This window comes from Hippopotamus amphibius, chromosome X (assembly GCF_030028045.1).
Source record: "Hippopotamus amphibius kiboko isolate mHipAmp2 chromosome X, mHipAmp2.hap2, whole genome shotgun sequence".
NCBI classification, from domain to species: Eukaryota; Metazoa; Chordata; class Mammalia; order Artiodactyla; family Hippopotamidae; genus Hippopotamus; species Hippopotamus amphibius.
The window spans coordinates 46,090,967-46,117,264 of NC_080203.1; the positions used below are offsets into that span (position 1 = coordinate 46,090,967).

Genomic DNA, 26,298 nt, shown 5'->3' on the forward strand with positions numbered 1-26,298 from the left:
CTCCAGGATCAGAGTCAACTACAAAGAATTTTATTGAAACAGCAAAAACAAACAACAATAACAAAAACAATATTCTCCCTTAAAAGCCAAGGTATTGACCTATGCATAAAATAATCCTATCTGAAAACCAAATAGGTGTTAAAGGAGCTGTCAAAACATAGTCCAGGGCCTGCATACAGTGAATCACCAGGTAGTAGTAGGGCATCAACAGTCAGTGGCATAGGGAAGCACAGGGCCCCAGGAAGGTAACTGAGAGGAATGGGGTACAGGCTGTAGTCTGGACAGCTGTCTCCAGTGTCCCACTCAAGGGATGACAGACAGGGTTTGGGGGAAGAAATGGGCAGCCTGTACAGGGGTGGGAGATGGAGGGGAAACACCCTGCTCCCTGGGAGGGACCCTCTACAGTATGGACATGTCAGCCTACACTGATGAGGGAAGAGATGCTTCAACGAACTCCATGTAGGTTTGGGTTCAACAGCAGATGGAACTGCATTGATATACATATGAATTTTCCAAACAGAACTGGATTCATAGTAAACAAACCAATCCAAGACAGCTGGTATTCTTTGCAAAATGTACTCCTTTTCCTTAAAAATGAAAAATGAAGATAGAGGCACCCAGGTGGCCAGATCAAAATGTCAGCTCTGAGAGTCTCAGACCAGGGTGCTCAGCAAGGGGAAAGGAGGGGTGGAGGTTGGGATCTTGGTATAATGGCTTCAACCAGAGTTTTCTGCAATTTTCACCACCTGGCAGCAATTCCCCTGTACCTATCATTTTCTGGGTTACTGAATCCTGGGATTGGAATCCAGTCAGGGTCTGAACTGAAGACACAGTTGAACTAGGGAGAGGGGGGTGATGGGGCTAGAGGAGACCTAGAAAGAGAAACACACACACACAGATATGCTGTCAACTCCATTTTGCCTCTACTTCATCTCCCCATGAAACTGAACTCAATGAATGCTTGTCCAGGGTAATGAACGTGTGTGCACACGTATGTGCACTATGATCTTCCTCATCACTTCTGAGACCACTGGAGGTTCATCCCAGACTGGGGGAGAAAGCCTACACCATTTCTTGCTGCTCCAGGGAGAGGGTGGGCATGGAGCTGGCAGAGCGTGCAGCCTCTGGGATGAACACAGCCTCAGTCTTCTTCGGGCTGCAGTCACTCACAAACAGCTCATCGTTCACGATGCAAAGACTGGAGGAAACATGGACTCTCAGACAACTGACGGTTCACACCCCCAATGACATTCCTGCTCCCACTGCCACTCAGCACCCAGATTCCTTCCATACCCCTCTTGTGTCTGTCCCCCAGGTTCCCTGCATTCCTGCCCCCCACCCCAACAGAGCCCACCTTTGGAGAGAATGTCTACCAGCTTCACTAGATTTATAGGTTAATCCCCAGCCCAGGGACGATTTTGCATTTACCCCATACAACAGTCCAAGGAATGGATAGTGTGACCCCCATTCTTCAGAAGGAGACACTGTGTCACAGAGGTCATGTGACTTGACCAAGGTCACACAGCAAGTCAGTCTTGGGTCAAGGAGAGAGCCCATATGCCAATTCCAGAGCCCATGGTTTACTTAACCACTAGCTGACACTGCTCCTTGGATCCACCTGCTGGCTTTCCACTATACTCAGTAACCTTAAGGTTTGTATCACCACATTCCCCTGCACCTGAACCCAGGCTGCGATGGGCGTTCCCACCCACAACACGGCTCTCACCTGGAAAAGCTGCCAGGGGTAGCGATGAAGGTCCGGGTGAAGGCGCGCACAAGGCCCTGAGAACTTCCTTTCACTTCAACAACAAACAACAGTACCCCTTAGAGCCACAGGTGCTTTACACACTCACACGGGGATCCCCAGGCAGGGTCTGACTTGACACTCATGCTGAGGGCACAGCTGTTCACTGGGGCCAGGGTGTCAGGAATGGGGAGGGCAACCATAGGAGCAGTCTGCCCCCAGTGACAGGGCCCCATGACAACCACGTCACAAGGTCATGGGATGCATTTGTCACAGCTGCCCAAGAGGTGGATATCACCACCCCATTTTGCAAATGAGGAAACCTCGAGGTTAAGGAATGGCCTAAGTTCTCAGAGTAGGGATCTGGGATGAGAGCCACCAAACGCCACAGCCTGTGTCCCTAATGCCCACGGTGTGCGGGGCAGACAGAGATGCACACAGCTCAGACCTGGGTTGTCTGTGGGAAGACTGAGGGCTAGAGAACCCAGTGAGGATGGGATGAGAAGAAGGGAAGGGAAGGGAAGGGAAGGGAAGGGAAGGGAACAGAAGGGAAGGGGAGGGGAGGGAAGGGAAGGGAAGGGAAGGGAAGGGAAGGGAAAGGAAGGGGTTAGGGAAGCCTGTAGGGTTCTGGGAGAGAGCCTGACCAGGGGGAGGGAGCACTGGGGCATCTGGGGAAGGTCTACACACGCTTACCTTCCTTGAACACTCCACTGACAGAGAAGCAGAGCATCGTTTCCTGAAACGGAAGAGCCCAGGCGCTCAGTCACCACCTCAAACTCCTACCCACCTGCGGCGTCCTGGGCCCGTCCCAGGGAGGAAGCAGGCACTCACCGTGTGGAACCACATGTCCACCAGGAAGGAGCTGAGGTCATGCTGAGTGCTGGGCAACATACAGAGGGCGTGCACAACGTCACCTCTCCTGTGCTTCAGCAGCTGGACCCGCAGGCCTGTGGGGAGAAGGGTTGCAAGCGAAGATCAGGGGCTGCCTGGCCCTGAAACTTTACGATTGGCTCCTTCAAAGCCCTTTTCCACCCAATCTTCCCATCACACACTCACGGGGGTCCTTGAGGTTCTTCATATTCCTGCTCTCCTTGAAGTACTCCCACAAGCTGCTTCTAGGAGACAAAGAGGAAGACTGTGCAGTGGTCCGGTTACCGTGGGTGCTTTCAGGAGCTGGCCTGTGTCTGCTGGGGAGTTACACGCCCCGGGAGCAGAGGCTGGGCTGTGATACTCACGGGGCTGGGTCCTCTGGTTGGAAGGGAATGGTCAGGGAGAAGCAGGCCTCCTCGTGATAAGCACCCAGGAGACGCTGTCGGTCTCCATAGTCATGGATCAAGTAATACCTGAGGGGGAGCAATGTGGACAGGCTGTCTGTGTGCACCGAGCCCCAAATGACACTTGAAAGTCTCTGTGAGCAGACCTGCGCTTGGGTGGCCTGGCCCAGCCTCAGCCCTCTCTATTCCTCATGGTCCCAAGGGTACTTACTGCTTCAGGAATTGAAGGATCATAGGCTTCAGTGTCTCGGATCCTTTAAAGCTCTCCTGGAATCAAAAGGCATATAACACTGTGTGGCTGATAAAGCCTCCCTGCAACACCCCGAATGTTGTTTGCTCTTCTTTCTCACCTCACAGGGCTTTATTATGGAAGGAGTGTCAATGTCAACGATAATTGATAACAGTAACTCCTGGCCATCCTGGAGAAGGGAAGAGGAAGTCAGTAGGGGGGACTGTGGGCGTGGCCCTGGATGATCAGGGAAAAGGATGGGCCCGGGAGGGTGAGAGTCAGAAATCAGGTGTGAAAGGGCCCTGGAAACTCCACGGGAAAGCTTACAGTGGATGTCTTCATCGTGAGGTCCTGGACATCTCCAGTATATGTAATGTGTGTGTGTGTGTGTGTGTGTGTGTGTGTGTGTGTGTGTGTGTATTTATGGGTGTTTTTTGAGGGAGTGTATCCATGTCATTTTTAGGACTCCATGTCCCCTAAGATGGTTAAGGATCTGATGCAAATGTATAATCTAGGCAAGACCCAAAGGGCTTGAGGGCAGGTGCAGAGGTCACCAAGGTTACTAAGAGACAATGATGAACGTTGGCACTCACCAGGCGTAACAGCTTGGGGAAACAATCCCGGATGGCACTGTCCAAAACCAAAAACAGGAAGAAGTGATTGACAGTTCAGGGTTGCAAAGCCTCTCTCCCTCGGTCTCTCCCTCTTTCCCTCCTTCCCTCCTTCCTCTCCTTCCCCTGGGTAGTTCCTACCCAGACTGCCCTGAATCCCTCCTCCTCTGCCAAAAGGACCAGCATTTCAAACCCATGCTGCAGGCCTTCCTTCCCCTCCCTTCCGTCCCCTAGGGCCCCACTGGAGGCTGTGGAGAGAAGAGGGAATGGGGTGGGAGCCCGGGGCCCTGCTACCTCACTGAGCATCCAGAACTCTGCCAAGACCAGGATACCCCCTCCCCAGGGATCGCCCACGATGCTGGGGCAGGAAAGTGAGTGAGGAGGGGATCAGGAGGCAGGGAGGGAGATGGAGGGGATGAAGACAGAAAAGGAGAGAAGGTAGGAGGGGGAGATGAGAGAGACATAGGGGCATAGAGACGAGGGGGAGAGAGAGAAAGCAAAGGGAAGGGAGAGAAGCTCTGCTGTGGTGGGGGTCAGGGAAGAAGAGAGGGAAAGAGGAAATGGCGGTCCTGCTGCAGCCCTGTCCTTCACCTGCCCTGGGATGGCCCAGGCACTCCCGGTAGGAATGGAAAATATGCACACGTTGGGCTGGGGGCCCACTGGGAGCTGCTTGAAACTTTGGCACCTGTGTGAACTCAGTCAGATTTGGGCCTGGGAAACGGAGCAGCCATGGGGGCAGACCTTCCCCAGAAGGAGGACAGCGTCAGGTCCCAGCTCAGCATAGGGCCCGAAGTTCCACAACCCTCTTATGATCACCGTCTTCTCTCCTCATGGCCCCTGCACCTGTCTCAGTTGGTTCTTACCTGAGGAATCACACCTGTCTCAGGCCACCCAGGGCTCCTCTGAAGGACCAGGCCGGATGACGTGAGGTGTGCAGGGAGGGATGGGAGGTGCTCCTGAGAGGCCTGTCCTTCTGTCTTCTCTACCACCTCTGCTCTCTGCCTTCCACTCCTGCCTCAGGAAGCCCTCTGCACGCTGGCAGGGGTCCAACTCTGGCCCCTGGACTCAAGGAACCCTGCTATTTCCCAAGAAGGGTCCAGCCCCTGGCAATGGGCCATTGGAACTGATGTCATGACAGCAGCCACCCAGGGCCTCAGCTCCCAGCATGTGGCACGAAATCCCCCATGTTAACCTGGGCGAGGAGTGGGGACCCTTCTGGAAGAAGGGGAAGAGGGCCCCTCTCAGAACAGGGGAGCGAAGCCCCATCTCAGCACGAAGAAGGAAGCCTTGTCTCAGCATGAGGCCCTGAGCTGGAGGACCCTTCTCAGTCCAGGGCACCAGCATCTGGATCAAGGCTGCTCACTCCTGGTCCTGGTGAGGAGGAGAAGCCCTGCTACCTGGAGCACACTCTTGGGAGGACTTGGTGGAGAACGCTGGGTGCAGAGAGCTGGAAAAACCCCCGAGGCCCTGAAGAGGTGAGCAGGTCACAGGAGGGAAAGTAGACCTCTAAACACAGGTAAGGGACACAGAAAAGAGAAGGCAGAGCCTACGAGCCTCCCAGCAGACCAGAGATGTCACCTTTGGTAAAGGGACACTGTCAGAGATATTTTAGGCTCCCCTGGGTGAAGGTCACCAAGAAGGAGGACAGGGTGTTCACACTGACCTTACGTAGGTGGCCTGGTCTGGGAAGGTGCCACACAATGGGTTCCCTTCTAGCCACAGCTCCTCAAGCTTCAGCCCTTTCATCTTTCTCAACTCCCACACAGACTGCAGCTGAGAAATATGCCAAGGAAATTGGAAAGCAAATCCCAGGGAAAGAAAAACAACCAGGCCCCTGCACCCCCGGCCCCCACCCTCCCCCACAGGTGCCTTCATCTCCCTCCTCATCTCTCTGATGACAACTACCCCCCCACCCCAAGGTCAGCCCAACTTTGACTTGGCTCCCTCTTCTCACCTCATTGTTGGAGAGGTTCAGGATCTTGACCATGGGGGCCATCTGTATAATGTCAGACAGGCCATCCAGCCGGTACAGTTTGTTGCTGCTCAAGTTCAAGGACAACAGCTTTGGGGGAAGAAGAGGTAGAGTGAAGGCTACTCCCTGGGACCTTGCACACACATCTGCCCTCCGCCTCCTGTCTCTCCCACCCCCTACCATCATACCAGGGCTAGGCCGACAGCCTCACCTCAGGGAAATTCTTTTCGATGATCTGCAGGGTGGCAGCCATGCAGTTTCTTCGACTCAGAATTATATCAACATCATGGGCCATCAAGTCTTCAGGAAGGAGAAGGGAGGGAATCAGATGGCTGAGTGGGGGGTGGGGCCAGCACCAGCCCGTCCTCATATTACCATCCCTGAGTCTCCCTCCAGGAAGGCCCCTGAGTCCTCAACGGCCCTAGGATGACTGCTGTCAGCCTTACCTGGGTCAAAGCGGAGCCTCTGGAGGTCAAGAGCTTGCTGGAAGACATCATACCGTTTGTTCAAGGTCAGCTGCAGAGAGAGATGGAGAGAGCTGCTCTGAGCCTGTGGTGGTGGCAGGGAAATCAGGCGTGAGGGGGACAGGGGGCTGGAGGAAGCAGAGGTGGGTCTGAGTGTTGGCACACAACATGCCTTCAGTCTGCACTACCTTTAGCTGCTCTATTTCTTCTGGCTCCAACCTATTCTGCACAGAGTAGGGAACAGCAGAGGCACTGACAAAGATAGGTATCTGCAGGAAGAAGAGGTGGGCTGAGTACCAGCAACCCTATTTCCAAAGAAGACGACCAGCCCCTGGCCTGTACTCCTTCCCCAGGGTGAGGTACAGGTAACACCCTCAACACACACCTTTCGGCCCTCCTGGTCATAAATCTTGTAGCTGACACCCTTCAAGGCAGAGGCAGTGCTGGCTTCCTGGACAAAGAATCGAGCCATATTTCTCACGTAGTGGAACTACAGGGATTGAAGGCAACAGCAATAGTATCAGAGGCCAACAGAACCTGCTGAACCCGGTCTCCCCCCCTTCCCTGTGCCCACTCGTCTGGCTTCAGCATCCTCTCTTACATCCACTGGAGTGAACGGGACACTGCAATGGCTCTGGATTGAGTTCATCAGCCATGTCTTGTCATAGTGTATCCCATAAGGAACCTAAGGATGGAAAGAAGGGATGGGAGACAGGACAGACAACAGGGAGTGCAGTCTGGAGAACAAAGGTCCTCTTGGTCTTTTCCGGCCTTCTACTGAGCTTGAAAGGACTTCTAAAGAAGGAACCACTGGCATGATTTCTTATGTTTGCGCATAATATGGATTTCCTAAATACTCTTTCTCTCCAGTCAAAACTCTCTTCCCAATGAGCAAGGTGTTAGAGATGGTCTTCCTTTCATAAAGTTCCAGGAGATCCTACCTACTGCAGACACTGCTTGCCCCTCAGACAAGGTCTCCAGAGACTCAACCCCCTCATCTCTCACACTCAGCTTGCCAAACTGAGACCTCCTCCAGTGTGGAGTTGCTCCGTATGCTTGGCAGTAGAGTCCATCTTTGCCTTGAGACAGTCTCCTCCGTTCTCCTTACCGTCAGCCTGTTCCCTTTATATTACTTCTCTGAATTTGCCCTTAGATGAACAAGATTGTTAACTCCTAGTAATAAAAAGGACAGATTACAAACTGTCCCCAGCAAAAGAAACGAGCATCTCTACATGACACCAACACAACTCCCCCTGACGTTTCTCTCCTGCACATTGCATCCATTTTTAGGGGTACTCACGGTGACCTTGAACCAGCTCCCTGGGGGTCCATCTTGTGTGTTCTCCCCCATTTCTCTCTCCAGAGGGTCTCTATTTCTGCATACAGTAATATGGCCATGGCCTCCACTGTGCCATGTCACTCTCCTCCTGTTGCCTCGGATGTTATAGGCAGAGCTGCAGGGCGAATGAGGGGAGAAGGAGGGTGAGTGGCCATAGGTGCTAAGAAAGTCTTCTGTACACCCTCAGCTCTTTGACACCAGCACCACAATTAGGACTGCTGAACCATTATTCCACTTCCAGCATGCTTCAGCTGGGCAGTGAGGGAAGAAAAAGAAGTGCATGGAGAGTGAGAGAGTTGCATACTCCCAGGGGCTGCTGCGTGCAAACCATGCTGCCTGCTCACTTACCGTCTCACTTTGGCATTCTCCTGGACATCCCTCATCACCACGTTTCCGTCATCCTCCTGGAGGTGTGAGGGCTGAGGCGCATATCCACTATGTTCATAAAGGGGGTTCCTCTTGCCAAAATTATCACGGAAAGAACTCCAACCGGCATCTCTTTCTGGAGGTGAACTACCACCATCATTGCATTCTGAAAAGCAGAACAAAAATACAAGTGTGAAGACACATCAGTGGTCCACTTACCATGTACCACGGCTTAGGCTGAGAGGACGGTAGGGCAGGCAAAGTGCCAACCTGGCCTAAGGGCCCAGTCCCACCAAGCTCAGAAAGGAAACTCTTCTGCCTGTCCAGATAAGGAGAGCCTTATCTGACAGATGGCACTATCAGGGGAGGAATCGAGGAGGAGCAGCACAAGGAAGAGGAGGACCAGGAGGAGAAGGAGGGAGGAGAAGCAGGAGGGAGGAGAAGCAGGAGGGAGGAGAGGACAACTGTGTTGAAGCTTTTAAAACAACGGAGCAGGATTTATAAAGAACCGAGGTGCATGCGTCCATGGGTCAGACGGGACACCAGTCATATGCCAGGAAGGCACCTGGATCTTGCCTTCTCTCGGGACTTGCTAACAACCACACCGATACCTCTCTCGTGCTTCCCAAATCCACCCAGCCACCAAACCGATTCCACTAACAACCAGCAAGCTGTGCTTCCTTTGCCAGTGCAGTAGGAGCTTTAGTGTCAGGTGGCACGGATGTAACAGCCTCCTGAGCTGCCTCCCTCCCTCCAGCCTCGCCCTCAACAACACTCTGCTTGCCATATCCAGAGTGAGCTCTCTTTTGGGCCAGCCTGAAATGCTGCTCAGCTCAGGAAGCAACTCCTGCTAACCTCAGCTCTTCTATAACAAGGCTGTGAATGATAGCCTGGAATGATGTGTCCACTACCATTTCCAAGTGTTCAGGGATTCTTCTTTTTGCTTCCTATTACTGGTTCCTATTTTGTTTCCATCGTGGCCAAGGAATATACTCTGAGAGATTTCAATTCTTTTCAGATTTATGGAGGTTTGTTTGATGGTCAAGGAGATGGTCTAACTTGCTGAAGGTTAAATAGACTACCAGGGGAAAAATTGTACTCTGCTGCTGTTCGGGGGACTGTTCTATTTATGTCATGTAGCTCTCGCTACTTTGCTGTGTTATTCGGGTCTCCTATATCCTTGCTGATTTTCTCTCTAGTAATTCTGTCACTTGCTAAGAGCCAGGGGGATGTGGAAGGCCCCCACTACAATTAGAGACCTAGCTCTTTCTCCTTTCTGCTCCATCAGGTTTTGCTTCATGTACTTTGAGGCTCCGTTGTTTGGTGCGTACACATTTAGGATCACTCTGTCTCCCTGGTGTCCTGATCCTTCCATCATTCTGTAAGGCCTCTCTTTGGCTCTTATTCATTTTCTTTACTCTGCCATCTACTTTACTGGACACTGAAGCCACAGGTACGCTTAGAAAGTGTCTTGGTCATATCTCACCCTGGGTTCACCCCTAGGAGTTGTGCTGCTGTTCACCCCTCCACCCACACACTCGCCCCTCCAACATGTCTAACCTGCCATGTGAAAAGATGTCTAAGTTTTTGGCATCTGCAGAAGTAAGGCAGTATCAGTTCTCTCTCCATAGGTGGGTTCACTAAGGGTATTTTATTTTTACCACATTCCACTGAAACCGTGAACCAGCAGCGGTTTGTGGGGAGGGAGGATGAGAGTAATTACACCGTTAGAAACCAGCTTCCTTTGGGTTGTGATACGTAAAGACCCCTAGGTTTGTGTGCTGTGCATTTTGTATATTAACCATTCCACTCTGTCTCAGGGTGCGTTTATGAGTAAAGATCCGTCCACTGCTGATCATACGACCAAGCCTGCAAGGAACTCCTCTGGGGAGGCATTGCTTTCCCTGTGTGGCCCGCTGTCAGGACAATCCTGCTACTCACACCCTCGGGACTTTCTCTGTGTGGCACTGGAAGAGAAAGTAAACACGGATAGAGCATTTGACCCACAAATGACACTTGCTCAGTCCCCAAATCTCAGGGGGGGCCTGGCCTTCTCTTCCCCCCACACTCCACATCTAGTTGGTCAGGCAATTCTCTTGGCCCCTCTCTCAAAGTATGTCCAGTATCCAGCCACTTCTCACCACCTCCCTTACCACCACCCTGGCCAGGGCAACATCTATCTCCTGCACTGGACTGCTGTCCAGCTGGCCCACCTGCTTTCACCCTGGCTCCTTCACCTGTCTGTTTTCAACCCAGCAGCAGCATGCAAGTCACATCATTTCACTCCTATGCTCAACACCATATAACAATGGTTTGAAGCCCACCAGCACGCTAAAAAAGCCGGGAGTTCATGATGCTACTCAGCAGCAGTAACAACAACAAAGAGGAACCTTATTGGTGCCCTTTAGAAAATGCCGGGCATCCATCTCGTTTTTATTAAACTCCAGCAAGGAAAGGAAAAAAAATCGCACATTAGAGGGAGGAGGAAGGGCATGTGATCTACATACAGTGTGTAGAAAGAGTCATAGTCATTTTCGAAACCAGCATTACTCCAGAAATAACGTTGCCAAGGGGAAAGTGTAAAAGGGAGCCAGCTGACAGCTATGGCAGTCCTCAGCCTGAGCGACTAAGTTGGGTGCCTAATCAGGGCCAGAGCCCTCCCTCATCAGGCTGACTCAGACACAAGCAATCTCAGGCATCGCCTTGTCAAGTATTTGATAGAACAGTCCAGTGAAGCCATCTGGTCCTGGGATTTACTTTGTTGGGAGATATTTGGTATCTGATTATATTTCCTTCCTCATTAATTGATCTGTTCATATTTATGTATTTCTTTATGATTCAGTCTTGCTCGATGGTCCGTTTGGGGGACTTTATCCATTTCGTCTAGGTTTTCCAATTTGTTGGCACATAATTATTCACAGTATTCGCTAATAATCCTTTTAATTTCTGTAGTATCAGTTGTAGTGTCCCTTTTTCTCATCTGATTTTAATTACTGGAGTGTCCTCTATTCTTTTTTAGTGAGTCTAAGTAAGGGTTTGTCAATTTTGTTTAGCTTTAAAAAAGCCAACCCCTAGTTTCATTGACTTTTCTTCCATTGTTTTTCTTTTCTCTATTTTATTTACATCTGCTCTTACTTATTTCCTTCCTTCTGCTAGTTTGGGGTTTAGTTAATTCTTCTGTTTTTCTTTTCTTGAGGTGTAAAGTTAGGTTGTTGATTTGAGATCTTTTGTCTTTTTAAGGTACACATTTAAAGCTCGAAACTTCCTTCTTAGTACTGCTTTGCTGTATCCAATAAGTTTTGGTATGATGTACTTTCATTTTAATTTGTCTCAAAGTAGTTTCTAATTTCCTTTCTGACTTCTTATTTGAAGTCGCATGGTTTATGAGTGTGTATGGAGATTCCTCAAGAAATTAAAAATAGAACTACAATATGACCCAACAATCCCACTTCTAGGTACATACCCAAAAGAACTGAAAGTAGAATCTTGAAGAGATACTTGCACACCCAGCACTATTCACAATAGCCAAGAATTAGAAACAATCAAAATGTCCATCAATGGATGAATGGAAGAACAGATTTTTATATATATACAATGGAATACTATTTAGCCTTATAAAGGAAGGAAATTCTGTCATATTGGATGTCAACAGGGATGAACACTGAGAATCTTATGCTAAATGAAATAAGCCAGTCACGATAAGACAAATACTGTATGATTCCACTTATATAAGGTATCTAGGGACCTCCCTGGTGGTCCAGTGGATAAGACTCTGCATTCCCAATGCAGGGAGCCTGGGTTTGATCCCTGGTCAGAGCACGAGATCCTGCATGCATGCTGCAACTAACAGTTTGTATGCTGTAACCAAGAAGCCCACATGCTGCAACTGAGTCCACATGCCACAACTGAAGATCCTGCATGCTGCAATTAAGATTCCGCATGCCGCAACTAAGACCTGGTGCAGTCAGAATAATAAATAAAGAAATATTTTATTAAATAAAGAAAGTTGGGAAAACTATTGTAAACAGAGTCTATGGGTTTTTAAAAAACAGGTATCTAAAGTAGCCAAATTCATAGAATAGACAGTAGAATGCCATTACCAGGGACTAGGGTGAAGGGGTGAAGGGGAATTGCTGTTTAATGTACAGAGTTTCAGAACTGAAAGATGAAAAAGTTCCGAAGATTCGTTTCACAACAATGTGAATACACTTAACAGTACTGAACTGCACTCTTAAAAATGGTTATTGTCCCCAGAAAATGGCAGAGGAGTAAGAAGTGGAGATCACCTTCCTCCCCACAAATACATCAAGAATACATCTACTTGTGGAAGAACTCCTAGGCGACACCTTCCGAATATGGACTTGGGACCTCGGACCTCCAGAAAGGCAAGAAAATTCCCATGTAACTGGGTAGCACAAAAGAAAAAAGGGAAGAAAAGAGATAAAGGAATCCCGAGGAGATGTGCCCCTCTGGGAGGAAGCTGTGAAGGGGGGAAAGCTTCCACACACTGGGAAGCCCCCTTGCTGTCTGGGACGGACAGGGGGAGCTTCGGAGCCCCCAGAGGAGAGAGCAACAATAGGTGTGCGGAGGACAGAGTGGAAAGATTCCTGCACTGGATTCAGGCAGCACTCCCCAGCCAGAGAAGAGGGTCTGCTCGCCCTCAGCAGCGGCTGGGGGGGCGGGGGGGGCTGTGCGCCGAGGCTTGGGCTTCAGAGAACAGACACCAGGGAGAGAACTGGGGCTCGCTGCGAGAAAACGGGCTGGGGGGAACGTGTGCCACAGATAGCTGGGAGGTAGTGTAGGGGGAAGCCTGGGCCAGACGAAGAGGCAGGAGACCTTTGTTTTGGGGTGCTCAAGAGGAGCTTGCTGCTCTGCAAACTCACATGCTGCAGAGCAGCGCCTGTGCCACAACCACCCATGACCAGTGCGTGGCTGCCAAATCAAAACACAGAGCCTGTCACCCGCCGCCGTCACTGCCAGGGGTCCTGTGAGCAAGGCAGATCATTGGCTGTGCCCTCCTGGCATCAGGTGCAGCCATCCGGGGCTGGGGGTCTTGCATTCAGTACCAGCTTCCCTGCGAGAGTGCATGGCACACCTCAGGCTCACACCAACCTCTGCTACTAAAAGCACTCCCACAAATTTCAATTAGACTGCCATACCCCTCCCTCCCCCCAACCTGAATTTGCAAGTGAGCCCCTAACACCCTCTTTTGTCCCCTCCTGCCTGGGCGGGTAACCAACTCCTGAGAGCAGCCCACATGCAAAAAAAGGGACCAAAACCAAAACTGATCCCCGAGGACTGTAGGACCAAAGAAGAGAAAGGGAAACACCTGCAGGAGGAGCAGATTTAATACCCACAACAGGCTTGATAGACTCTGCATCTGTGCATCGCCTGAATAGATGAGTGTTTCTACAATAGCGGCTGTAGACTTAGGGGGCAACTGTGCACTGTGGGGGAAAATACACGCACAACTAATACCAGATTACAGTCTGAGCTCTCCACAGTCCTCCCCACAGCAGGTGCAGAGACCTACCTAGAAGTATTGGAGGACTTCCTGGTATGTTTGACCAGTTCCTGGTTTTATGTATTTGTTAGTTTCATCTTTACTGTGTACATTTGTATGTGGGTTTGCAAGTGGGTTTGATTACTCCCTTCTTTGTATTCTCCCTTTCTCTTTTCTGTCTTTTTCCTTCTCTTATATTCTCTTTTTGCAAGTGCAAGTGTGCACATCTCCTTGTGTGATTCTGACTGTTTAGAGTTGCTTTTACCACCTGTCTTGGGGATTTGTCTGTCCTTTCCCTGTCTTCCTTTTTTTCTCTTTCCTTTTTTCTTTCCTCTCTTTCTACCTACTTTTGCTCCGTGCTGTGCAGCTTCAAGGGGCTTGGTGCCCCGGCTGGCGGTCACACCTGGACCTCTGAGGCAGCAGAGCTGAGTCCAGGACATTGGATCACAAGAGAACTCCTGACCCCATGGAATATTAATCAGCAAGTGCTCTACTGGAGGTCTCATTCTGAACACTAAGATCCAAATCCAATCAAAGGCCAGCAATCTCCAGTGCTTGGTACCTCAAGCCAAACAACTAGCTAAACAACTAGCACCCATTAGCAGTCAGACTGCTTACCGTCATACTAAGCTCATAGACACACTCAAACACACCAACAGACGTGGCTCTGCACATCAGAAGGATAAGATCCAGCTCCACACACAAGAACACAGGCACCAGTCCCCACCACCAAGAAGTCTACACAACCCACTGGACCAACCTCTCCACTGGGGACAGACAACAGAGTTAAAAAGAACTACAATCCTGCAGCCTAAGGAAAGAAGACCCCAAATACAGTAAGTTAAACAAAATGAGAAAACAGAGAAAGATGCAGCTGATGAAGAAACAAGTTAAAACCCCACGAGACCAGGCAAATGAAGACGAGATAGCTAGTCTCCTTGAAAAAGAATTCAGAATAATGATAGTAAAGATGATCCAAGATTTCAGAAACAGTACTGAGGCACAGATGGGGCAAATGAAAGAAATGTTTAACAAGGAGCTGGAAGAACTAAAGAGCAAGTAAACAGTGATGAACAGCACAATAACTGAAATTAAAAATACTCTAGAAGGAATGCAGAGCAGAATAACTGAAACAGAAGAATGGATAAGTTACCTGGAGGATAGAAAGTTGGAACTATCTGCCCCGGAGCAGAAAAAAAAAAAAAAAAGATCGAAAAGAATTGAGGACAGCCTCAGAGACCTCAGGACAACATTAAACAAACCATCATCTGAATTATAGGGGTCCCAGAAAGAAGACAAAAAGAAAGGGTCTGAGAAAATATTTGAAGAGATAATAGTGGACAACTTCCCCCACATGGGAAAGGAAATAGTCAATCAAGTCCAAGAAGCGCAGAGAGTCCCATACAGAATAAACCCAAGGAGAAACACACCGAGGCACATAATAATCAAACTAACAGAAATTGAACACAAAGAAAAGATATTAAAAGCAGCAAGAGAAAAGCAACAAATAATATACAAGGGAAAACCCATAAGGATAAAAGCTGCTCTTTCTGCAGAAACTCTGCAGACCAGAAGGGAGTGGAAGGATGTAAAGTGTTGAACGAGAAAAACCTACAGCCAAGAATACTCTACCCAGCAAGAATCTCATTCAGATTCAAAGGAGAAATCCAAACCTTTACTGAGAAGCAAAAGTTAAGAGAATTTAGCACCACCAAACCAGCCTTACAACAACTGCTAAAGGAACTTCTCTAGGCAGGAAACACAAGAGAAGGAAAAGATCTACAAATACAAACCCAAAACAATTAACAAAATGGTAATAGGAACACACTTGTCAATAATCACCTTAAATGTAAATGCATTAAACGTTCCAACCAAAAGACGCAGAATGGCTGAATGGATACAAAAACAAGACCCTTATGTATGGTGTCTACAAGAAACCCACTTCAGACCCAGGGACACATACAGACTGAAAGTAGTGGGATGGAAAAAGATATGCAAATGGAAGTCAAAAGAAAGCTGGAGTAGCAATACTCATATCAGAAAAATTAGACTATAAAGACTATTACAAGAGACAAGGAAGGATACTACATGATAATCAAGGGATCAATCCAAGAAGAAGATATAACAATTGTAAATACCTATGCACCCAAAATAGGATCACCTCAATACATCAGGCAATTTCTAACAGCCATAAAAGAGGCAATCAACAGTAACACAATAATAGTAGGAGACTTTAACACCCCACTTACACGGACGGACAAATCATCTAAACAGAAAATGTTTTAGATGACGCATTAGACCATCTCGACTTAATTGATATTTATAGGACATTCCACCCAAACTCTACACAATACACTTTCTTCTCAAGTGCACACAGAACATTCTCCAGCATAGATCACATCTTGGGTCACAAGTCAAGCCTTGGTATATTGTAGAAAATTGAAATTGTATCAAGCAATTTCTCCAACCACAATGCCATGAGACTAGATATCAATTACAGTAAAAAAAACTGTAAAAAATACAAACACATGGAGGCTAAACCATATGCTATTAAACAACCAAGAAATCACTGAGGAGATCAAAGAGGAAATAAAAAAACTACCTAGAAACAAATGACAATGAGAACACAATGACCCGAAACCTGTGGGACGCAGCAACAGCAGTTCTAAAAGGGAAGTTTATAGCATTACAATCCTACCTCAAGAAACAAGAAAACTCTCCAATAAACAACCTAACCTTACACCGAAAACAGTTAGAGAAAGAACAGCAACAACAACAACAACAAAAAGCCCAAAATGAGCAGAAGGAAAGAAATCATAAAAATCAGATCAGAAATAAATGAAAAGGAAATGAAGGAACAATAAATAGCAAAGATCAATAAAACTAAAAGCTGGTTCTTGGAGAAGATAAGCAAAATTGATAAACCATTAGCCAGACTCATCAGGAAAAACAGGGAGAAGATGCAAATCCACAGAACTAGAAATGAAAAAGGAGAAGAAACAACTAACACGGCAGAAGTACAAAAGATCATGATTGGATAACCTGGAAGAAATGGATAAATTCTTACAAAAGTGCAATCTTCCAAGACTGAACTCGGAGGAAATAGAAAATACGAACAGACCAATCAGAAGCCCTGAAAATGAGACTGTGATTAAAAATCTCCCAACAAACAAAAGTCCAGGGCCTGCTGGCTTCACAGGCAAATTCTATCAAACAGTTAGAGAAGACCGAACACCTATCCTTCTCAAAATCTTCCAAAATATGGCAGAGGGAGGAACACAACCAAACTCATTTCACGAGGCCACCATCACCCTGATACCAAAACCAGACAAAGATGTCACAAAAAAAGAAAATTACAGGCCAATATCACTGATCAATATGGATGCAAAAATCCTCAACAAAATACTAGCAAACTGAATCCAACAGCACATTAAAAAAATCATACACCATGATCAAGTGGGGTTTATCCCTGGAACGCAAGGATTCTTCAATATACGCAAATCAATAATGTGATACATCATATCAATGAAGTGAAGGATAAAAACCACATGATCATCTCAATAGATGCAGAAAAGGCTTTTGACAAAATTCAATATCCATTTATGATAAAAAATCTCCAGAAAGTGGGCATAGAAGGAAGTTACCTCAACATAATAAAAGCCATATATGGCAAACCAACAGCCAACATCATTCTAAATGGTGAAAAATTGAAAGCATTCCCTCTAAGGACAGGAAAAAGACAAGGGTGCCCACTCTCACCACTATTGTTCAACATAGTTTTGGAAGTTATAGCCACAGCAATCAGAGAAGAAAACAAAATAAAAGAAACCAAATTGGAAAAGAGGAAGTAAAATTGTCACTTGTTGCAGATGACATGATTTTATACATAGAAAACCCTAAAGAAGCTACCAGAAAACTGCTAGCACTAATCCATGAATTTAGTAAAGTGGCACAATACAAAATTAATGCACAGAAATCTCTTGCATTTATACACACTAACAATAATTATACACACTATCAATGAAAGATCAGAAAGAGAAATTAAGGAAACTCTCCCATTTACCACTGTAACAAAATAATAATATACCTAGGTATAAACCTACCTAAAGATGCCAAAGTGATATATGTAGAAAACTATAAGACACTGATGATAGAAATCAAAGATGATAAAAACAGATGGAGGGACATACCATATTCTTGGATTGGAAGAATCAACATTGTGAAAATGACTATCCTACCCAAAGCCATTTACAGATTCAACGCAATCCCTATCAAATCACCAATGGCATTTTTCACAGAACTAGAACAAGAAATTGTATGATTTGTAGGGAAATGCAAAACACCTGGAATAGCCAAAGCAATCTTGAGAAGAAAAGACAGAGCTGGAGGAATCATGCTCCATGAGTTAAAACTATACTACAAGGCTACAGTGATCAAGACAGTATGGTACTGGCACAAAAAACAGAAATAGAGATCAATGGAAGCGAATAGAGAGCCCAGAGATAAACCCACACCCATATGGGCACCTTATCTTTGACAAAGGAGGCAAGAATATACAATGGACAAAAGACTGCCTCTTCAATAAGTGGTCCTGGGAAAATTGGACAGCTACATGGAAAAAAATGAAATTAGAACACTTCCTAACACCATACACAAAAATAAACTCCAAATGGCTTAAAGACCTACATGTAAGGCCAGACACTATAAAACTCCTAGAGGAAAACATAGGCAGAACACTCTATGACACATCAAAGCAAGATCCTTTCTGACCCACCTCCTAGAAGAATGGAAATAAAATCAAAAATAAACAAATGGGACCTAATGAATCTTAAAAGCTTTTGCACAGTGAAAGAAACCATAAACAAGATAAGCCAACAACCCTCCGAATGGGAGAAGATATTTGCCAATGAAGCAACGGACAAAGGATTAATCTCCAAAATATACAAGCAGCTTATGCAGCTTAATATCAAAAAAGCAATTAACCCAATCAAGAAATGGGCCAAAGACCTAAACAGACATTTCTCCAAAGAAGACATACACATGGCCAACAAACACATGAAAAGATGCTCAACATCACTAATCATTAGAGAAAGGCAAGTGAAAGCCACAATGAGGGTATCACCTCACACCAGTCAGAATGGCTATCATTAAAAATATCCAGAAACAATAAATGCCGGAGAGGGTGCAGAGAAAAGGGAACCCTCATGCACTCTTGGTGGGAATGTAAACTGGTACAGCCACTATGGAAAACAGTATGGAGGGTCCTTAAAAATCTAAAAATAGAACTACCATATGACTCAGCAATCCCACTCCAGGGCATATACCCTGAGAAAACCATAATCCAAAAGGAAACATGTACCACAATGTTCATTGCAGCACTATTTACAATAGCTAGGACATGGAAGCAACCTAAGTGCCCATCAACTGATGAATGGATAAAGAAGATGTGGCACATATATACAGTGGAATATTACTCAGCCATAAAGAGGAATGAAATTGAGTTATTTGTAGTGAGGTGGATGGACGTAGAGTCTGTCATAGAGAACGAAGTAAGCCAGAAAAAGAAAAACAAATATGGTAAGCTAACATATATATGGAATCTAAAAAAAAGGGTACTGATGAACCCAGTGACACAGCAAGAATAAAGATGCAGCTATAGAGGATGGACTTGAGGACATGGGGTGGGGGTCGAAGGGGTAGCTGGGACAAAGTGAGAGAGTAGCATTGACATATATACACTACCGATTGTAAAACAGATAGCTAGTGGAAAGCTACTGCATAACACAGGGAGATCAACTCCATGATGGGTGATGACTTGGAGGGCTGGGATAGACAGGGCGTGAGGGAGTCATGGGAGGGAGGGGATATGGGGATATATGTATAAATACAGCTGATTCACTTTGTTGTACAGCAAAAACTGGTACAACAGGGTAAAGCAATTATATTCCAATAAAGAGCTTTAAAAAAAAAAGGAAATAAGGCAGAGGAAGACAAATACTCTATGACCTCACTTATATGTAAAATCTAAACAAAGAACAACAAAAACCAAGGTCACAGATAACAGATTGGTGGTTGCCAGAGAGGCCGGGGGCGGGGGGCGGGGGGAAATGGGTGAGGGGAGTCAAAAGGTACAAACCTCCATTTACAAAATAAATAAGTCATGTGGTTGTAAAGTACAGAATGGCAAGTACAGTTAATTATACTGTATTCTATATTTGGCAGTTGCTAAGAGAGCAGATCTTAAAATTCTCATCATAAGAAAAAAAATATTAACAATGTGCCATGATGAATGTTAACTAGACTTATTGTGGTGATCATTTTATAATATGAACAAATATTGAATCACGTTGTACACCTGAAACTAAGGTAATGCTATGTGTCATTTACGTCTCAATTAAAAAATTAATAGATTGATAAATAAAAAGAAATATTTGATCCAGCAGAAAAAAATGGTTATGATTATAAACTTTGTTGTTTTTTTACCACAATTTTTAAAACTGTACATTACAGTGTGATTACTCAGAAGGAAATAGTAAGGATCGCTCATGTTTCAATATGTAAATATACACATAAAGAAGTCATTGTAAAGGAACACATGAGAATGTCAACTGTGTTTATAAGTAGATGTTTGGAATGCACAATAGTTATACCTTCATGTCCAAGTTTTACTTGTATAAAAGGTTGGGTCGGGGTTTTGCTGAGTAGGTGGAGGGAAGCACTATTACTACTGACTCATTACATAGCATAATAGAAACAATTATTGATAATCAGATCCACCTGTCTTCTCTCGGATTATTAAATTACATCACTGGAAAATTCATTGAACTTCTGATCTCAAATTACTTATTACTTCAAAAATCAGGGATTAGAGCTAATCACCACCTCAATCAAGATATAAAGCATAGGGACCTTCTTGGTGGCATAGTGGTTAAGAATCTGCCTGCCAATGCAGGGGACATGGGTTCGAGCCCGGGTCCAGGAGGATCCCACATGCCTCAGAGCAACTAAACCCATGTGCCACAACTACTGAGCTTGTGCTCTAGAGCCCTCGAGCCACAACTGCTGAGCCTGTGTGCCACAACTACCGAGCACATGTGCCACAACCACCAAAGCCCACAGACCTGGAAGCCTGTGCTCCACAACAACAGAAGATACCTCAATGAGAAGCCTGTGCACTGCAATGAGGAGTAGCTCCCGCTCACTGCAACTAGGGAAAGCATGCACAGAAACAAAGACCTCATGCAGCCAATAAAAAAATTGAAAAAAAAAAGATATAAAGCATACACAACACTCGAAATGGTTCTCAGGTAAGGTTTTCATCTCCCAGCTCCATATAAACCTTCACCTGCTCACAGTCTCTATATATTAGTTTTGCCTACTGGAGAATTTCTTGTAAATGGAATCACACATATTGTACATCTTTGTGTCTGGCTTTTTAAATTCAGAAATAATGTTTTTGAGAGCCATTTATGTTCCTGCCTTTTTTATTGCTGAATAATATCCCATTGTATGGGTTGTAGTTCTCAACCTTGTTTACACTGTAGACCCACTTGGGGAGATTGAGAAAATTACCAGCACCAAGCTACACCCACAGTAATTAAAGCAGAATTGGCCTGAGACCCAGGCACCCACATTTTCCAAATTCTCCACATGACTGCAGTCTGCAACCACAGTTGAAAGCCACTGCATTAAAGTATCAGCTTTTGGTTGATGCTTGCCAGAGATCCTAGGAATGGATGCCACCTCATCTTGCTGGCTTTCATCTCTGTTGTTTTATGGACCTAGTGATTCCTCTAGCCTAGATCAGAGATTGGCAAACTACAGTCCATGGGCCAAACCTGGCCTGTGGCCTGTTTTTCTAGGGCCTGCAAGCTAAGAATGGTTTTTACATATTTGAATGGTTAAAAAAATAATATCTCTTGACATGTGAAAAATATTTGAAATCCACATGTCAATGTCCACACACAAAGTTTTATTGGAACATAGCCATACTTTTCTCTGGAGGCTTCCACTCTACAACAACAGAGTTGAGGAGTTACAAAAGAGACAAAATGGCCCACAAAGCCTCAAATAGTTGTCATCTGGCGCTTTGCAGGAAAAGTTTGTTGAACTCTGGCTTAGATCAAGTGTCTTTAAAGCAAATCCAGAGCAACTGTGCAAAATGGCTGATGGTCTCTTTGGCTAAACCTGGGAAGAAGATTTACTGCAGCTACTTGCAACTTCACTGTATGGTCCTTCCTCAGTAGTCCACTCATTCATGGCGTTCTGGGTCAAGTGTGGGAATTGAGTAAGGGACTACCACTCACCATCAAGATAGCTCAAGTCACCAGATCTAGAGCTTGATTTACTTATTTTTATGCCCTTCTATTTTATTACAAATACTTATTTACATTTTATTTATTTTTACACTGATCAGATGCAACTTTATAGAGTGTGTTCAGATATTTCAAAACCCAAGGGATCTGTTGATCAATTAGCCACCTTCAAAGGTTGCTGTATGTGCAACCAATGTGACTACCCTTCCTGCCTTGCTGCTTATTAAGGTAAACAGCACTCACCTTGAGGCAGGAGGTTAAGAGCTCCTACTGGGCCTGCAACTCCAGGATCCCAACATCCCCATTGAAATGAGGGGATCTCCCATCCCATCTGTTGCCTACACAAGTCAGCCACCTCAAAACATTTTGAAGATGAAGATGCCCTCCACGCTAACGTGTTTCTCTATGCTGTGGGGAAGGGAGAGTCCTCTGAGTCCCTAACAGCAGCTGCTTGGTCCACCAACGCACTGACTTCAAAGGCATTTCAATTCAAATGAATGCAGGTGGTAACTCTTGAAACCGAGTACCCTAAAACTGAGTTCCCTTGCCAAGTTTATGATTAACTTCTGCTCTAGAACTTTATTCCCTCTCTTGTCCCACTCCTGATCCCCCCAGGATTGAGGAATATCAAAGAAAAGGGGGGACTGAGACTGAACAGGGCCCTGCAGGGCCCTCCTGGGTACAAAAGCCCCTCTGTGTCCCCCATTTCTTGTTTGTAGAAAAAGCCTTGGACCTCCTAGGCCTTCCCTGAGTTCCAAAGAACAGGCCCAAGGAGTTACTAATTAGGGAAGGGACGGAATGCAGAAACAAAGGAAGTGCAGTCAAGAAACAATTGCGCAGTGATAGAGTCCAGTCCTAGTTCCTCCTCAAGGGATAGCAATTTGAAATATACCTTTGAGTCGTTATGCAGGAACTAAGACCCCCTGTCCAGGTAGAGGATGGTGACCACAAGCACACAGAGCCCAGACTGGTTGGAACCAGAAGGTTGATGATTAAGATTCCTGAAACACTACCCTGTTATCTCACCACCAACCAATCAGAAGAAAGTCAGGCGCCCTGTAGCCCTCATCCCAAATGTTGACTTTAAAACCCTTCCCTGAAAGTCAGCAGGGAGTTTGAGTCTTTTGAGCACAAGCAGCCAGTTCTCCTTGCTTGGCACCCTGAAAATAAACACTGTACTTTCCTTCACCAACAACTCAGTGTCAGCACACTGGCTTTGCTGCACAGCAGGCGAGTGGACCCAAGTTCTGTTCAGTAACACACTGGCAACTCTTTCACAACCGTGTGCATGGAACACTAATATTTCATCCTCTGTCATCAATAGGATCCTTACTGTCTTCAGATCCACTTAGGACAGGTAACCTATCTGAGATCCCCACTTCCTTCAGGGCCCTTTGCTTGCAACCGATTTTGGTGTCAAGTACTCTATTAATCAACGTTCCCACTTACTTATGCCAGGTATTCATTCTAGCTATTTTATACAAATAAGACATCTTTAATAAAACATATCACATAGCTTACAAACATTCTGTGAGGGCCAGAAAAGTGGGCTGCACAGCCAGGGGAAGCCCCCTCATGCTATGGGACTCTTATAGCTGAAACACCACTGCTGCCTACAAGCTAACCAACATGTATGACAGAGACGGAATTCCAGGCACTCTGCTGTGGCTGCCCATAAAAACCAAGGACCTCTCCCATCATATGTAGCTGATCCTGCATGTGCCTCCCACAGTACTCACTTCTACCTCCAAGTTTCACTATGGTGCGTATGCTTGATACATAGATATCTTGTTTGGGACTCTAGATAAAAGGGGGGTGTAGAAACATACACACACACACACACTAACATAGGTCTCCATGCTTGTTTTTAGCTTTCCAGTCTCTAGAGTACAAGAAAACATGCAAGAGTGTTTGTGAGTGATGGATTAGTTGCCAAGTGAGCCAGCTTGTGGTATATTCCACAGGACCAATTTTGTTGCTACTGCAAGTGGTATATTCACAAGGAAAATATTATTTTCTATTTGGTGCATTTATTTTGTGTATATTAGTCTTACATCCAATAAACTGGTTAATCACTATTATTACAATTTTCCATAGATACTCACGAGTTTTATATGAAGTCAATTACAGTCACAGTTTTGTTTCTTTTCACTTTAACGCATGTATTAATTAATGTAAATATGTATGTATGCATTTTGGCTTCCTGCAATGCCTAGGAGAGTCAGTAAGATGTTGAACAGAAGTGATTAAAATGGAATGCTATTAATGTCTCACTATTATATATGGGGTTTCTTGTAGTTTTTTTAAAGTACCCACTATCACTTTAAAGATATATCTTTGTATTCCAAGTTAACTGAGAGTTATTTTTGTCGCTGTTTAATCTTGATTGGTGGTTGAATTTTATTGCATGCATTTCTTTTCTGGAATCTTTATGATAATCATCCTTTTCTTGCTCCTTTATCTTACTGATGTACTGAATTACATTTTGAATATTCTAATGTTAAACCAACATTGCAAGTTTGGCATAAATACAACTTTGCCCTGCAATACCACCTGTTTTAGTCATTGCGGGAATAAGTTAGCCATTATCTTATGTCCATTTTTTTGCATTTTTATAAGCAATGAAGAGTGACCAGTAATTTTGCCTTCTCATGCATTCGTTGTCAAGAATAAGCTTAATATTAATATTTTCTGTTTCCTCAATATACAGTTAATTTTTCTAGAATTTACCCATTTAATATTAATTTTCAAATTATCAACATCTCTTTTTCATAATATTATCTTTAAAATTTTTACTGTAAGTACATGCAAGACACCTTTTTCAAAAGTGGCTTATCTGTGCCTTCTAATTTTCTGGACCCACAGTGCCAAAGATTTCCTAATTTTTTTTTTTTATATTTTGAAAACACCAACATCTAGCAATTTTATTCAACTCTTCCATATCTGTTATCAATTTCATTAACTTTTGCTCTTATTTTTATTATTTTTTCTTGATGATATGGAAATGCATGAGATTCTTTTCATTAAGTATATGACAAATCCACAGTCTTTTCATCTACCATCATGTTTTCTTTTATAATTGTTATTCTCGAACAGCGTGGATATCCAAATACCCAATGCATTTAATTACTTGGAAGAGACCTGTGGCCTACCAATGCAGGGGATTTAGTCAAATCCACTGTTGGAATATCAGATGGCGAAGGAAGGTGGAATTGCAGCACTGAAGGAAAGGAATTTCTGTGATAAAGTACATGTGAACTACATTTAAGAGGATAGCATACAATATAGAAAGGAGTAGGAACAGAAAGAGAATGGACTTTGACATCATATATCCAGAATGTGCTCTGTCACTTACTGCCCCTGTGATTTTAGGCAAGTACTTAATCTCTCTGAGCCTCAACTGCATCCTGAGGTAATGCCGTTTGCCATGTGTTTCCATTTGTCCCTGTTCCGGGGACCTGGCAGAGCTGCACTTCTTGACCTCCTTTGCTTGGGCAGGGCTGTGTAAGTGACTGGTTCTGGCTAATGGGTTGTGGGTGACATGTGTTATTTCTGGGCCAGAACAAACGGTTGTTGGTTTGAGACCCTCCAGGGTCCTCTTCTCCTCAGGCACAGTGACTGACAACTTTCTAGATGATGGCTGCTTTATCAGTTTGGGTCTCCAAGTCATTCCAATAAGAATCGCTCAGATCCCCAAGGTCCACCATCCTGTGATGGGCATGCACCTGCCACGGACGTGGAGTGGGAGTGAGGAAAAGCCAAGGAGATATGGGGATGGTCTATTATCACAGCATAATCTGGCCTCTCCTGATTCTTGTACCTTATCTGTAAATTAAGATAACATCCTCTCGGGATTTTCCTGGGGATTAAATGAGATAACTTGTATGACAAGGTTATCACGGTGCTTGACACATAATAACTTAAAAAATGGCAGCGATAATTATTAAATAATAACAGTAGTTATGAAAACGGGTGGAAAAGGGTACAAAATGATATATTTCATCTGCTCATCCTTACGGGTAAGTTGTATCATCTTTTCAAGAGTAGGGCATTTTATTTTATTTATAAGACTTCCTAATGACTAGCACTTATGCACTTAGTTCTTGCCATCATGATATCAGGAACATAAATTGAGATTATATGTAAAGAATGAAAAAGTGGAAAGATTAAGCAAAAGAGAGAATGATTAATGACATAAGATGAGTTAGCAACACCTAGTTTCTTCCTGAGAAGAACAGATTGTAGTTATTAGCAAACATACATTGTTCTTAGCAAACAAAGATGCAAGGTATTAAGGTGGCAGAAGAGATTTAGTTTGAACAGGCTTTCCCAAAATGTTTTCTGAGGAACACTAGTACTTCAAACGGTCTGTGGAAAAGTGTTCCATTCCCGTATAAATTGAGGAAACTACCTGCTACAGACTGAATGTTTATGTTCCAACCGAATCTCTAAGGTGATGGTATTTGCAGGTAGAGACTTTG

At 45.1% G+C, this 26,298-nt stretch overlaps 2 pseudogenes; one reads left to right on the forward strand and one right to left on the reverse strand.

The window, feature by feature from the left end:
* LOC130841426 (nuclear RNA export factor 3-like) overlaps nt 1–26,298 on the forward strand; it is a 579,609-nt pseudogene that overhangs the window by 113,746 nt on the left and 439,565 nt on the right.
* On the reverse strand, nt 1,016–8,031 carry LOC130841302 (nuclear RNA export factor 2-like; annotated as a pseudogene).